Genomic DNA, 17,127 nt, shown 5'->3' on the forward strand with positions numbered 1-17,127 from the left:
TGAACCCTGATTGACACTCGGGTAATATATCCAAGTCGTTCAGATTATCACGCATCTGAAAGTTCAATATTTTTTCAAAAACTTTTGATAGGCACATAAGATGCTAATTGGCCGAGATCGCCTAAACTTTCTGGGCTAGAATTTTGGCCAACGGAAGAACATTTGCTTGCTTCCAGATGGATGGAAAGGAATTAGTCGATATGCAGTGGTCGCGGTTTTTGTAAAACACTGTATAGTGTTGTATAGTCATACAATGAACTGTATCAATTAGTTTTTTTTTCGTTGAAATAATTAATCAGAAAAAACTTTTGAAGTATATCCGTTTGTCAAAATGAGTAACATATTCTTCGTCAAATACTCGAACTGAGTCAAATGTGTGATTTCATGCCTTTGTCTGTTTTGTTCTGGCCGTGCCTCTCATTCACGTTTATAAGAACTTGATTTAGTCACGTTTCTAAAAATTTATGCTAAAATAGGTGATAGGTGAGGCTGTTACGAACATTGTCTAGTTCTTTGTAAATATTCTTCGAATATGGTAAATGATAATGTTTCTGTTCAAATGGAAAAACATTTACCATTTTAACCATTACCCAGTTATGAATCACACGTTAAAAGGTAAGACCTCGTTAATCCCTTAGCTCGCACAAGTTTCGACTTCTGAGGTTGTCGTTCGTAGGGGTGCGATAGCTGGTTAACGGAAAAAACATTTTAAACAAATAACGGAAATTTGAGTAAAAATCAAAATCGACATGTTCTTTGAAAGACATTTTTTTTGTGGATGACTCAATATTTTTAACTGTGTTTTGGGTATACAATCTTTCACAATCTGAAGAATAAACAAATATAAATTAATAGAGAATCCACTAAAATATAATGAAGGCAAACTGAAAAGTTACTGCGTAATATAAACCACTGAAGACTCCAATTAGTGAGTATCTTGCCGTATTCATAAAGTTTGCCTACAAATTGAAATAAATAGAAGATAATGAAATGTTTATACTTGCTTTTTTCAGTGCTCGACGTTCGGAAAACGTATGTCGAAAGAAATACAACTATTTATACACATTTTTGACGTATGTCAAAATAAATAAAGCTATTTACAATTGAGACGAGCTTTGAAGTGAATTTTGGGAAAAGATTGTTTTCCGAAACATCGACTAGTGAAGAATGCTAAGTATAGAAATTTTAATATTTTAATTGATTTTCCTAATTTAGTAGTCAAAATTCATGAATACGGCAGGTTACTGATATTGGACTCAATGGTTTATATTACGTAGTAACTTTTCGGAGTGAACTTTAGTGTGCCCTCTATCACACTTCAGCAGATTTTCTATTGAATTATATTTGTTTATTTTTTAGATTATGGAAGGTTATGTACCCAAAAAACACTAAGAATTATTTCGGCATTTATTGACCTTTTTGGGTGTTTGTTACCTTCCACAATCTGAAAAATATAAAAATTATTATGGAGAACTTTATACAAGTGTAGAAGGGCAAACTTTTCAGTTTACCCCGATAAGTTACTGCGTAAAAATCAAAGTATTTTTCTTTGTGAAAAATACTTTTTAGTTTACCCTTCTACACTTGTATATAGTTCTCCATTATAATTTTTTATATTTTTCATATTGTGGAAGGTAATAAATACCCAAAAAAGGTCGATGAAAAACTGATTTTTCCTCCACAAAAAATGACTTTCGTTGAATATTTCGGCATCTTTTCAACCTGATAGGGAATGAGCAAGAGTCTTGTGGATGGCCGTATCTCGATACTAGACTAATTCAATTTAGCCCGTTTAGATTTAGACGTTAAGGCCGGACGGATGATTCATATCCAAATATATGAAGGATAACAAGTTATTAGGCAGGAGGGTTTGTCTGGTTTTTACAAACGTAAATGCTATATTATGTACCAGAGTTTACTAAAAAGGTACGAAAGAATGCATTGTTAGAATTTTTTATATCATTCATTATTGTCAACGAAAAATATAGGTAGAATGTTCAAATGAATATGTTAATATCGTTTGAGTATGATGAAACTTATGAGATAACAGCGAGCAAAATATTTTACGAAAACAGTCACGTTTCTGAGGAGGTGACTAGTATACTGATTGGAAAATTTCACTTTGTTATATCTCTGCCCACCTTCATTGTGTCTAATCAAATATTTTACTCGTAAAAAGAATCACTACAACTCAGTCAAGTCGATAAATTGAATCTAAATTGATATAAACGCGATAAAGCGAGTTTAGTTTATTGGACAACAAGGGCAAATTTAATAAATGTAATCGTTCTTGTCTGACAGCTGAAGAGCAATTATCTAATATAACACTGTTCCGGAATTCAAAGTGCACGACCCACATGAAGAGATAAACGTATATAAGATCATGCATTTTTCCATTTCATTTGTTCTTTCAAGCAGATGCAGCTTATGATGATAGTAATTTCAATACATATTATAATTTAACGTCTCCTGCCGTGTCTGTCTATTTATTTGAAGCGATAAACTCAAATATTCTGGACTGTTCTACATTCTGTCCATCTAAGCAACAGAGTGCTCCAAAACATTATCATACATAGTGTAGCTACATGATCCCCCAGACAGCGTAAGGAGGCTTGTTCATTTTACTCAAAAGATGCAAATGTTCGTGGTGATCATGCTTTAATCACGCATCTATCTTTGTTTGGGTTACTTTGTTTGTTGGATGGATATAGTTTAGGGATTTCTTGAAAGCGAAAATTTCAGATATTATATTTTCAAAAGTACGGCTTTCAGGTAAAAATGGAAACCTTCTTCATCGAAAATCTGATATGAAACTATGACGAAAGAAAAAATGTAGGCATAAATGTTCAACAACCCTTTGAATCTCGAGTTGATAATTAACAGTGAATAACATGAAGAATTTTGCATTGACTATTAAAATTTCATTTTGATTATCATACTTAGTGATTCATTTTACTTAGAGGGGAGATAAGAAATCATATTGTTAACCTCCCTCTTTGAAAATTTTCTAAAATATTACAAAATTTCGTTTTCCATATTATTACAAAGGAAAGTGAGCTCATTATGAGTTTTGCATGTAACTGTACATTTCGAACGTTATCTTCTATCAATTATAAATATGGTGTGTAGGTATTTCACTTCGATACAAATAATAACTAGACATCAGTAAAAATGTGACTTGAAAATACATACCTCTATTTCATCTAATTTTGAATATTATGTCGGTATGTTTTCACTAATAGTGATTCAATAAGTATAATTGCGTGGTGGATTTGCCCAGATTTTTGTCTGGTAATTTCATTCTAAATGAATTATTCATTATCACAGAGATATTGAGAACTAATTTTCATTTAATCCTCGAATGCTTCAATACCCCATCATGCGTACTTGCTACAAAAAAACAAATATTGAACAATTCAAGTTAAATATTTATGAACAATCAAGGTTCAATTTGATTACAATTAATTTTTGGCATTTTCAAGGTTCTTGTTAACAAGTTTTCACAATTCATTTTTAAATAATGTTCTAGGTAATGAACAAATCAAAATTGGGATTTCTTTTTACATTTCTCAAGATCAATAATATACTCACACCCTAAAGAAAATGGAATATGACAAGGAACGAAGAATTTTACCTTCCTCAAGAAATGCCCGTCACTATCCAAGCTCCATGCAGACCAAAGAGACAAAGAGGAATTATTCACAAGGGAATCCGAGTCACTACCGTAAGCGCAGACAAACACCCGTTGAACTCGCTACAGCGTCGACATAGTTGACCTTTAGAGAAAAATTCCTAGCGAGGTATTCGAGCGGTGCCGGAGAGCAACAAAACATTCCTTTTAACCAACACCACGAGAAACCTGCTCGCGCCTTCCAACCACAATCTACGCGATCGACCTCGCTGCACGAACTGAAAATTCAATCTGAAATTTCGCCACGGCGTCGGCCTGCTCGACCTGCGGACGAACTGCTCCGCAGGAATGTGTACAAGTTGCTAGCCCGGTCACAGAATCTATTCTATGGCCCGGTTGTTTCGAGACCATCACACAGAAACATTGGGGAAATTGATCATTGCATAATTAGAATTTTTTGTTTTTCTCAAGTTGAGAAATTTTTTATTTTGCTATTTGTCATGAATTTTTATTAGTAAAAACTAAAAAACTCAAAGATCTTATTTCATTTTATAATTTCTGCTATTAGTTCCTCTTTCATTTTAATTAACTATTGAAGATGAAATTACAAACTTACTTCTTGCAAACTGATAAAATTATACCCATCAAAATATGGCACGCATGTATTGAAAGTGGATTCTGCAAGGATTCAGTTATCAATTCTCAAATGAGAAAATGATTAGGTATCAAAACTTCTAGCCATATTTCTGATTTTTTCCGTTGCATTTCGACTAATCTAACTTCTTTAGTATTCAGGAGTGCATATAATATCATCGTTCGCGGATATATTTATATGTACAATCTAAGACTTAAGATTGCTACTATAACAATAGGTACAACCGTTCGCTTTTAGCGCCTAATAAATTTATCCAAATTGAGTGAAAATCTCTTTGAATCGTCTTCGATCTTATTATTTCAAAAAATGAAATCAATTAAACATAATCAATCATATAATAATTGTGTAACTCTATTGTATTTTTGTTCGCGCTCATCTTAAAAACTCCTCTGCAACCTTTCATCGACAACGCTGCCTAAAGTCTTTGAAATGTAACAAAACAATTCAAAACACATTGTTATTCTTTTATAGGTCTACAAAAAAATTCTTAGTGCATATGCAAATGTTTATCTCTTGAGAATAGCTTGACTATGCTCATTTTAATGTTCAAAAAATGGTCCTAGAACAACCTAGACTACTGTGAAGTGTCTCTTTAAGTACCTAATCCTATGTAATCAATATGGTTAAAAACATTATTATCATCATGATTATATATTATTTTCATTATATCGTGTGACATCCCTATATCACCTATTCAAGATGAATGTCCGACGTGAATTAATCTCTTTTGAAAGAGGTACTCGCATTGCAATAGAAAATCCTTTCTCTCCGTGTCTGACGTCCGTGTATCACGATTGCACCGACTGGTACGGACGTACGAGTTGTGAGAAGTAATTGGGACAAAGTTATTTACTCTTGCTGATTTGGTTCAAATTTACGCAGTCTTAAATACACCTCTTTCAATTTCGCAATTGTTTCATATTCAAAATGATTCCTGACTGAATTCCACTACTTAAAATTGAAACCATTACTTCGAACACCCAAAATTTTGACTAATTTTCATGTGATCTGATGCAGAGAGAATAATTGTATGAGATATTTTTAAAAAATAATAGTCGTTCTCAAGACTTTACATTTTAAGCAATAACTCAACAACGCCGTAACCGAATTTCAAAAACCAAACATGAAATGATATCAGAATTTAACGTAGCATCTGAATATGTAATGATATACAGGGCGTTCTATTTTAAAAAATGGAATTATTGTCTCTAGCACCTACACCAAACACCCTGTATATTTAAAAATTATATCAAAATATAGCTCTCATGAACTCCTGAAACTTTTGTATGAAACATTTTTGTGAATCTTTCAACAAACCAGATATTGCCTGTCACATAAAATGTGGGACATATATATATATAAATATATATATATATATATATATATATATATATATATATATATATATTTATTATTTCATACCTGATATTGAATACTATCGAAGTATGTGAAAATATCGTAGTGTCAATGATATTACATACCATATATGTCAAATTGATAAACTCCTTTTTTTCGAGGTTGACAAAAATTGAATTTTAATTTTTTTTTTATTTAGGCGGTAATAGCGCCGAGTGTGCCAGCATTGACAAAGGATGATGGATCAGGAATGAGAACTAGCAAATCAGTTACAAGCCTCACAGATTTTTTTTGTTATGATTTCTGAAGCCAAAAAGAAACCAATTAATCCATTGAACTCTCTTAGACCCGGTAAGGATATTTTATTTCTGCTCATTCGATTTTTGATCACACTTTCATATTTTTCTGTCATAAATCGAAAAGATTCTGATGGTACATCAATCGATTCTACTGAAAATATGTTTGAAATTAACCAAAATTCAACAAATTATTAATGTAGGCTGACAAATTGAACTATTTTCAGTAGGAAAATTCATCAGTAGGAAAATCTAAACGTAAATAATCCTGCTTTGTATTGATTACTTCAGAATCAATAAATTATCTATTTACATACAGGGAAAAAAGAAAAGATGTTCCTGTCCTTACAAGAGTACCTTGAAGTACGAGAGTACCTTGAAGCAAAAATTTGTTAGAAGCAGTGTATTGTTTTATTTAAATATTTCAGGTTTCAAATGGCAGAGACAGTTGGTATTTAGAAGTAAACTCACCATGCACACAGCTTAGGACAGAAAAGATGATGCCGAACCTGCTTCTGTGACAGCTTTGGCAGTATCAAAGTAAGTAAAACTGTTTTGCTAATTGTATAACATACCCTCAATTTCAGAGACAGATATATTTTTTGATGATACAATCACTTGAGAGGTGATGAAAATGTCCCATTGTTTCAAGAGTTTGGCCTTTCATGGTAATATATTTGAGAAATCTGGTACTCGGTAGAATAATTTTTTAGCATCAATTAATTTATCTGAATAATGTGCACACTCTTGAGACACCAATACAATTCTATGAAATGTGTTCAACCGATTTTTGACTAAGGTCATTTTGCTCTTGTCATAAAATTACCAACATCACTTGAATATATCTTCAAAAATGAAATTTGTATCAGTTCCTCTAAAGGTTTTTCTTATAGTAGTTGTGAAAGTGTTATATAAGTTGCACCTGCTGCCACAATTTTAATTGTTATGTTGGTAACATAACCCCTGAATTTCAGTCTTGTAGGTGGTATGTTTCTGTGAAAAATTATTCGATTATTATTTATTTTTAGAGATCACCGTTGCGTGTACGTGGGTGATACTCGAGGTAGAGTATTTTCTTGGAGTGTTTGTGACATCCCGGGAAGAGCTGCCGATCATTGGTTGAAAGACGAAGGAGCGGATTACTGTGCTGGATGCAGCAATAAATTCACAATATATGAGAGAAAGCACCATTGTAGGAATTGCCGACAGGTATTCTGTTCAAAGTGCAGCAAGTTTGAATGTGAAATATCTCGTCTACGCATACTGAAGCCAGTTAGAGTCTGTCAAAGTTGTTATGCAGCTCTCAAAGCTGAACGTTGAATGTCATAGAAATTCTGTTGAACCTCCATTTACATCTAACAAAAGCATGGTTATTCAAGTCAATGAATTTTTTGTGGTGAATCAGATACACCTTTTTTAATAAAAAGATGGTAAATTTTCGTTATGTGGACACTCGGCGATTTTGAAAAAATTTTTGATTGTACTTACGTATTTTGATGCGTAGATTACGAATCCGAAAGAAAAAAGCGGCGCTCTCGTATATTTAAAAAGTTACGGCCCTACAAAGTTAAGAAAAGGGCAACTTTTCAGCCTTCTTTTTCACTAAATAAACTATTTAAAAACACAAGCATTTATTCACTAGGTCACCTTTACACCTTATTCCTCCTTCTGTAACACTTTTCACTTCAATAATCAACATTTTTCTTATAAAAATGTTAAAAAATGTACGGAGCTGCTTTTTGGTTACATATCACTATATTTTACGTTTTTAAGATTAATGATATGGTTGGTACGACTGATGCAGTCCATATTCCTGAAGTAATTCAAATGTTTTTTACCTTCATTCTTAAGATCGTAAATTGATTTTTGGTGGTGTATTACGAATTTGAAATAGTAGGCGACGGTAAATAACAACCGCTTTTTTCTGAAATGTCACTAGTAACTAACCTAAAAATAGAATAAAGTCACCAGGAGAAGCATTCGTTTTTAAATTAAGTTTTTTATAAGAAAAATGTTGATTATTGAAGTGAAAAGTGTTAAAGAAGGAGGAATAAGGTGTAAAGGTGACCTAGTGAATAAATGCTTGTGTTTTTAAATAGTTTTGTTTTAGTGAAAAAGAAGGCTGAAAAGTTGCCCTTTTCTGAACTTTGAAGGGCCGTAACTTTCTAAATAAGGGAGAGCGCCGCTTTTTTTCTTTCGGATTCGTAATCAACGCATCAAAATACGTAAGTACAGTCAAACATTTTTTCAAAATCGCCGGGTGTCCACATAACGAAAATTTACCAAAAATATTATTGACTCAGAATTTTTACACAAAACTGTAATTTGGAATTTTTATTATTGAAAAATTGTTTTATCAACCGTTAAAGAATGAGGTTTATCAAATATATTTTCAATTGGTAGACTTTCAATGATTTGAATGATTATGATATTATGTATTACTTGTAATACACGAGTCTGTATAGATACCAATGTAAATTTTTATAGCATGTATCGGTAAACCTATTTATAATTGTTTCGTTTTTTCTCGAATTTGTTGTTGAATACTTTTATGAAATATGTTTTTTATTGTTAATGTTTGAAATACTGTTTTAAAACAATAATTTTTATTATTATACAATTCTTTTTATGTTTTATATCATTAATTTTTATAATCATGTGATTGTCTAGTGTGTACAAGTATTTAAAACTAGTTGATTACTGCGTTGCAAAAAAGTGAAAGCTAGCAAGAGAAAATAAAAAAGATAAGATGCACTGAACATTTTTATATGAAAACTCTTCTTACTGGGTGACTAGCATTAAGTACCGTTTTAGCAATTTAATATCTTTAAAAATATTGATATAAATTATCAGAAGACAAAGGATGGCTGAAAAACGAGAATACTGCTAGAAGTTGTCGAAGTAGAAACCTTTATTTTTCAAAAAAACTTGTCACGTTCGTTCAACTATTAAGAGAACAGATATTTGACATAGGAATGTAGGCTTTCACGGCTGGCGTCAATGTTTTGATTGGCTTCCGGGTTCTGCCGTGATCTTCTTTGGTTATAATCTCCAAACGTTTCAACTGTAACTGCGGCAGTCATCTTCAGTGGCGTGATAGGTGTGATTGATGACTTGTTTATTTTGTGGTAATTAATGATCACTTTAATGAAATGAATAAAAACACTTTTGTCTAATTACCACTAGGTAATTTTATTTATACGACCAATTTCGGGTTAACCCCATTATCAAGTATAGAACTGAAATATGAACCTGCTCTGCAGGACAAACCGGTAGAAATTTTGAAGAAAAGCTCCGTGAACACGTCTATTTGGACAAAAAATCTACAATGTATAAACATCTTCAAGAATCAAAACACAAGATAAGTAAAGATTACCTCAAAATCCTACACATATGTAATGAAGGGAAAAAAATAAATTTGTTGGAAGCCATAGAAATTAACAAATCAATTAAAAATCAGAGCAACGAGCAACTCGATATACGTAAGTCTCCACTCTTGAATTTATAAGTTCAACAACCCCTATTATCTTCAGTGTTGAATTTTAAAGATGGCACCCTGGTTCGTTCAACTACCTGTCCTTCCTTCTTACCTAAAAACTCACGATATAACCGAGTTTTCAAAATTCACATTTCAGTTTTATACTTGAACGGGGGGTTTGAACTCGAAACCGGTCGTATAAATGAAATTAATTAATGGTAATTAGACAAAAGTGTTTTTATTCATTTCATTAAAGTGTTCGGTGGCGTGGTCGAAGTACTCTTTTTGACGTGAGTTTCAGTTGACAACGACAAAGCCACTGAAGATGACTGCCACAGTTGCACTTGAAACGTTTGGAGACCACGGCAAAACCCAGAAGCCAATCAAAAAAGAGATTTGATATTTTGACAAAATACAAAACTTGGAAAAGTAGTCCATTGATTGATGAACAATTCAAAAATAGATGGCCAATACGTCAAAATCCGTATCTGTATTAAAAAAATATGGTTTCATTGGGTGATAAATAATATTTTTCAAAAAAATTCAAAGTTTTTCTTTGTCATTGAACAAATTTTAAAAAAATACAACTTCAATGACATCGGAAAATTTTCAATTCCTAACTTGAAGTCTGTGGAAATGTATTCAGCTGAACTGGCTAGGTGGTGCTTTATTCTCCATGAATGAATTTGTATGATTGCTTTTCAAGTAATGAGGAGAGTTTCATTTGTTGCATCATATCATTATTTTGATTGTGAGCTCTTAGACTATAAGCACATGTTACCAAAAATTATTTTTTTTTCTTATTTATTGGCTGTTGATTTTAACAAAAAACTCATTAAATCTTTGCAAAGAATGAATATACCTGCCCTCTCTTGAATATTCATGAAATCCTTCTTGTCTCAAAAAAATCCATTCAAATAATGATATTTTTGAGTATGATGTCTGGTGTAATATTTTCTAAACTGGATTACAAAAAATTGTTGTTATCAATATTTCATGTAATACATTAAAAATGTATTTTTAATGATTTCATAATAAATTAAAACCAGATTCTCAAAAAAAGGACATGGGGACCTTTGAAAATATAAATGTGTAATATCTATACAAATGAAGTTTAAACTGAGTTAAGATTTTGAATTTCAGAACAACTGGAGTTCCAATATTCGTGATGAGAAATATTAGTCCAACTTGAACTTGACGATCAAAATCATTTTTCTTCTCTACTTTAGCTTGTTCTCTTCAAGTATTAATTTATACAGAGCAATATATCTTTAGAACAATAACGTTTGTTGCCTGCGAGTAGTTTGAAAATAAAAAGTTAGAATGCTTGTGCAATGATAGAGTTGGTTTAATGCGAGAAAGAGTTTGAATGAATTATTCATATATTTATATAGTCATATATTTTATTAACTATTTATCACAAAAAATAGTTTTCTGATTGATAATAAAACTCATTGGACTAAAGTATTCAGCTATAAATATGTCATAAAAGGGTACAACTATAATTCAGATTTATATAAAAATTTAAAACATTTTAATTTTCAGTTCCTATAGAATTTTAATCTGTGCGTTTAATTTGGTATCTTCCAAAAGTTAATTTTATCTAAAATACTTCCAAAGTATTTCTTGCATTATTCCCACTCTATTATAAAAGTGACTCCTCTAATGATATTATTTTTATAACCAACCATTGTCCGAATATAGGAATAAAAGTTGTGCACAGGCATCTGTAGACAATATACATGTGCATTATTGTGCATTCCAAAGTATATTTCCTTATATTTGATAAATGTATGTGATATCGTAGATTCCTAGCATGTAGGTACTAGTGTAAATATGCCATGTCTTGAATTGAAATGAATAAAAAATTATGACTCCTGTGAACATTTATATTTCTTCCTGAAGGACCGTGTAGGATAGACGGGCACAGTATACTTATAGAAGGCTAATATCTCCTACTTTGGGCCTATTCAAAACACTATATATTTTATAACTGCAAATAGGGGGCAATATATTTTTGAAAAACAGGGGGTCATAAATGTAAGAAATATGGTGTGTGTCTTTGACATCTGCTTGCTAGCATTTTTCTACTGAATATTTTGATTGCTATTCAATTTACAATTCATCAGAAGCCTCCAAATATATGATATGTTTTATATTTTATTTGTGATAAAGTAGATGATATACTCAAAGTATTGTTATCAGAAGAGTATTACTAAACATTTATGTACATTAATGTAAATTTGTGTATTTATTTAATATTGTTAGTTGAAAAATGCATTTTTACTGTCAACTTGTTCAGGTTTCAATAATGACAGTATTTCCGATATTTTCATTAAATTTTTCTTCATACTTTTGGGCAAATTCTCCATCTCGGCCAGTTACGTCCCACGTGAACTTATAACAGTTAATACTGAAGTGGGGTGGAAAAAATAAGTTCGTACACCAAGCAGAATAATTAGGGTTAAAAAGGTTTTATTCCCAGTTGATCGGTTGTATGACAGATTGCGTTGAAAATACGACTAAGTTTCTATAAAATAAAATGAAGAATATAAATAATATGCTTATAGTTTAGCTCGATATATTACATACCTAGACCAGGCAGAAAAGTTGAAATTAATTCCCTTTCCAAATACCGCTAAGGTTCCAGAAAAACTTATTTGCAGTTCCAATAGACGAAATCAACTAGAACGAGTCCACTTGCAGATGGATCCAACGTTCCTAAACTTTTGACCACAATACTTTTTCAAATAAAGAAATGTGTAAGAAAACGAGTTCTAATTATACCGAGAAAGCTACTGACAGCGTCATCTCCGCGCGAATAGGCCAAGCCAAAGTATGTTGATAATTCTGTCAATACAGATCCCTAATCCCTAGCATTTACACCGGAATGAAATGAAAAATAGGTTAACGTCGATAACGAAAAGATGTAAACAAACATGATACAGTGAGTATAAATGACGAACGAGGACAAACTGAAAACGAAAACATATTACATTATGAAATCACGAGCGGTAGGGAAGTTACGCTACAATACCACTGTAAAAAATGAAATGGAGTCGCGATAGAAAACTAGTACGTTACCAACAAATAGATGCCGCCACAATATATAATTAATCGTTGAATGCTAAAAAAAAAAAGATGTGTAAGGATGACCATCTGAGAAATGAATCCATTTAAATCGCTACCCATTAATTCCGGTATTTTGTGTTAGGGTTGACTACCTTGAACATCATCATCGAAAAACGACACCAATTATGAACGGTGACGCAATTTATAGTTCGTTTGTAAAAGTAATCTGAGCAGTTTGGTTCGAGGGTGATCACCCAAAAGAACATCAAAAATAAGCTCTTTATAAAGACTGACGGAGTTGGAAGTGGAAAATATGATTATTTTTGATGAAATATGGATGAATATATGGTAGCAGCATTTAGTAATATAAGATGATGTTGATTCATTTCTGATGTTTCCGCCATCTATTGCTCGATAGCGGCTCTCTTTAATGACGTTGACGACGACATGTACAGATTTATTGTTGAAGGTATTTTGTGTCGATTTGAAAACTAGTGAGTAAATTGTATTGAATAAACAAAAAAATGATATTTGTTTTTGTAATTTGTCGATTTATTTGGTGGCGCCGTTTCTTTTTCAGAAGGGGGGAGGGAGGGGGGAGGAGGAGGGGGGAGAGAGGGGGGGGAGAGAGGGGGAGAGAGGGGGGGAGAGAGGGGGGAGAGAGGGGGGAGAGAGGGGGGGAGGGGGTCGGGTCAGGTTGGGTCTGGGTTAGGTTAGGTCGGTTCAGGTTGGGTCTGGTTAGTGTTAGGTTAGGTTAGGGTTAGGTTAGGTTAGGTTAGGTTAGGTTTTAGGTTAGGTTAGGTTAGTTAGGTTAGGTTAGGTTAGGTTAGGTTAGGTTAGGTTAGGTTAGTTAGGTTAGGTTAGGTTAGGTTAGGTTAGGTTAGGTTAGGTTAGGTTAGGTTAGGTTAGGTTAGGTTAGGTTAGGTTAGGTTAGGTTAGGTTAGGTTAGGTTAGGTTAGGTTAGGTTAGGTTAGGTTAGGTTAGGTTAGGTTAGGTTAGGTTAGGTTAGGTTAGGTTAGGTTAGGTTAGGTTAGGTTAGGTTAGGTTAGGTTAGTTAGGTTAGGTTAGGTTAGGTTAGGTTAGGTTAGGTAGGTTAGGTTAGGTTAGGTTAGGTTAGGTTAGGTTAGGTTAGGTTAGGTTAGGTTAGGTTAGGTTAGGTTAGGTTAGGTTAGGTTAGGTTAGGTTAGGTTAGGTTAGGTTAGGTTAGGTTAGGTTAGGTTAGGTTAGGTTAGGTTAGGTTAGGTTAGGTTAGGTTAGGTTAGGTTAGGTTAGGTTAGGTTGGGTCCTAGGGACTAGGGCGATCTCACCGCCTGAATAAAAAAGGTGAGGGTGCCGGGGAAAGTAGCGATACTTTCCTTTTCCAGGTCGATGTGATGCGAAGCTATTAGCCTCTCCATCGGCAAGATCGTTGAGTGCCTACTCGTGGCGGACCTGTCTCTTACAGAACTCAACGGATCTAGAGGGGGAATCCTCGAGAAAAAATCCTTCTGGAGTCACACATCTGGTGTGCAGGCATGGCGACCCTGGGATTTCTCTAGCCCGGATTTCCACCTTTCTTCAACTTGTCTTGGGTGGATCTGCTTCCATCTTGCATATCCTTGATCTATCGACTTCCCTGAGTCACCTCTTGTTTCTTCTTGTTTCTTCTTATCCCGATGCTAGTAGAGTATTCGAGGGCTAGGGATCTTTCTTTTCAAGTCTCTACTCGCCCAGGGAGTAAACCCTTCCAAAAATCCGTAACCTAAGGTGTCATGCGACCCGTGCCGAGAGGTGGATGACCAGACGATATATGGTCGTGGACGGAGCCACCGGGAAATTTGGCAACCTCTCGGTGTAAATTGCCTTACCCCTGCATGCGGGGCTCTGCAGGGGCGGACCGAACTTCCCTAGCTACTCGTGGGAATTACTATGGAAGACTTAAATAAAACAATTAATAGAAAGCAGGAGGAAACTGAGAAAGAAAAGAAAGAGAGAGAGGAGTTCGAGAGAGAAATGATAGAGAAAGGAAATAGAAACAAGATACCAAGATCCCCAATAGTGGTAAAGGAAAACACAGAAACCACAGATAGGAGGGAAAAAAATGAGAAATACGAAGCATCGAGGTCAGGTGCCTCGGAGGGAAGTAAGGAAGATTCTGAAATGATAGACCTCATGGACGAAGAGAAGGAGCCGGGACAAATGAAGAAAAGGAAAAGAAGGGGGACTCCAGAGAAACAAGGGGAATCAGAAACCAACATAGAGGGAAGAATACAGGAGTTCCAAAAACTGGAAAGGACAGTGGAGAATATGGTAGAGATGGCGGCACAGATGACGATATTGATAAAGGGGAATACAAACACGAAAGTAGAGATCAAGAAACTCTCCAGCCGTATTAGTACAGAGGCGGGGAAACTGAAAGAAAGAACAAAGTTCCTAACGCAAGTACAGGAAACAATGAGGCAAACCAGAGAGGAGAGAGGGAAAAATAAAGATCAAAAAGAAAAAATCGACGAAATGAATAGAATGGAGGAGGGAAAACGGACGGCCGAGGAAAAAGTAGAAAGAGCCGAGAAAAAAGTCGAAGAAATGAAGAAACTGATACAGGAACTAGAAGACAAAGCGAAAAGAGAAAAAGCTAACTATCAAAAGCAAGAAAACAGCCGAATGAATAAGGTGAAGGAGGAAAAAAGGATGGTGGAAGAAAGAATGGAAAGAGCCGAGAGAAGAATGGAAGAAATGGAAAAAGTAATAGAGAATATGAAAGACAAAATAAAAAGTGGAGAACTAGTGAAAAAGAATGCATGCAATTGTGAATGCAGATGTGGAAACTCCATCATAAATGAGCTCCCAGAAGCAGAAATGGGATACGAAGATTACTGCGAAATGGAAAAAATGGAATGGGCAGCAGAGATTTATAGAAAAACAAAAATAACCGTAGGAAACCCGTTAGAAACTGCTGATGAAATAACAAAGGTAGTTATGATAGAGCCGGATGATATAGAGATGAATCGAAGTATCCAAAAGCTATATAGGGATAAATACCCGGAGCTAATGAGGATAGAAGGAGACATAGAGATAATCGAACAAATCACCAAAGTGAGAAAGACAGGAGAGCAGACAAGGAAAAAGGTGGTGAAAGTAACGATGGACGGCACACACAAAGACACATGGGATAAACTTATGAAACTCAGAGAGGAAACGGAAGGAGACGAGGAAATATGCATACACCATGTCAAATGGATGGAGGTCAAAATCCTCCAAAAAATGGTTGAGGCTGTCTTTCACCTTGGGAACACCAGGGTGGAGATATTCACAACAAGCGGGGGAGAAACGCCTAAGAGGGAAAGGAAGACATATGGGTTGTTAGTCTCAGATGGAGAAAGAACATATAGTGAGGTACTAAATAAGGTAAAGAAGGCTATGAAAGCTATGGACGGAGGCGAGGCAACAAACTCCATAAGAGAGGTTAGAAGCACTAGAGGAGGAAAACTGCTGATAACCATGGATAAGAACCAAAGGGCCTTGGAAGAGGTTAAAGATGCACTAATAAAAGAGGGGGAAGTGAAGATAACCAGCTTAGGCGAAGAGACCGGAATGGAGAGCATATATATTAGGGGAATGCTCTGCGACACCACAAAAGATGAGATAGTCGACGCTGTGAGGACAGTAGTAGAAGCCTGGGAAGAGAACTGGGGGATAAGCGAAACTAGACCGACAGGAAACAATACGGTAACAGCCACTTTGAAGCTGCCAAAAAAGATAGCAGAGGCAGTAGTAACCCAGGGATTTATAAAGGTAGGCCTGGCCCGATGCAAGGTGGAGATGAGACACAGGGTGCCAAACTGTAGAAAATGCTGGAGCTACGAACACAGCTCTGAAAATTGTAAGGGAGAGGACAGGACAGCAAACTGTTTTAAATGCGGCAAAGGAGGGCACAAGGCAGCAACGTGTACAAACGAAATGTACTGCCCAGTGTGCAGAATGGAGGGCCACAAACTGGGCTCCATGGGGTGCCCTGCCTTCAGGGTGGCACTGAGAAAAACAAAACAGAGACACAACCAGGACAAGAGACAGGGAAGAACGGAGAAGAAAGGCTGGAATGGAAATTTCACGTTGGGCGAGGCGGTGACTGAGGCAATAAATGCTATGACGGCAGCGGCGACAGAAATCGCAGAAGAGGCAGCGAAAGCAGCAAGAAAAGAGGAAGAGCGGGATACAGAAGAGAAAGAGGAAGGGAGATTGGAAGAAGAAGAGGAGGAAACATAAAACTAGTAATGCCAGTTAATATACTCCAAATAAATGTAGGTAGGTCCAGGGCTGCACACGACTTAGTCTTAGCAACGGCCTTGAGGGAAAATATTGATATTGCATTGGTTAGTGAACCAAATAAAGCCTTAGCCAAGAAGTCAGAATGGATTACGGATGCTAAAGGAGATGCTTCAATCCTGTTTATAAACAAGCATATCAAAATAAGTAATCAAAAGAAGCTGAAGGGGTGTGTGAGGATAGACACAAACAAAATGAATATATACAGCTGCTACATATCACCCAATATCCCTATCAATGAGTATAAGGAAACTACCGATGCAATAATGCAAGATGTAATGGACCAAGGCAAAGAAGCGGTTATAGCCGGAGATTTCAACGCAAAATCACCATT

At 34.9% G+C, this 17,127-nt stretch overlaps 2 long non-coding RNA genes across 2 annotated transcripts; one reads left to right on the top strand and one right to left on the bottom strand.

The window, feature by feature from the left end:
* Positions 1-5,781: 5,781 nt before the first annotated feature.
* LOC141485230 (uncharacterized) lies at positions 5,782-11,300 on the top strand. Its single transcript, XR_012467104.1, has 3 exons — positions 5,782-5,993; positions 6,367-6,478; positions 6,967-11,300. It is a non-coding gene; the product is annotated as an uncharacterized lncRNA (long non-coding RNA).
* A 574-nt stretch (positions 11,301-11,874) lies between these two features.
* On the bottom strand, positions 11,875-12,156 carry LOC141485232 (uncharacterized). The gene is made up of 2 exons (XR_012467106.1): positions 12,009-12,156; positions 11,875-11,946 (listed from the first exon to the last, which is right to left on the bottom strand). It is a non-coding gene; the product is annotated as an uncharacterized lncRNA (long non-coding RNA).
* Positions 12,157-17,127: the final 4,971 nt, after the last annotated feature.

This window comes from Leptinotarsa decemlineata, unplaced genomic scaffold, assembly GCF_025532065.1.
Source record: "Leptinotarsa decemlineata unplaced genomic scaffold, Ldec_3_MD MMD2_tig00026314_RagTag_RagTag, whole genome shotgun sequence".
NCBI classification, from domain to species: domain Eukaryota; kingdom Metazoa; phylum Arthropoda; class Insecta; order Coleoptera; family Chrysomelidae; genus Leptinotarsa; species Leptinotarsa decemlineata.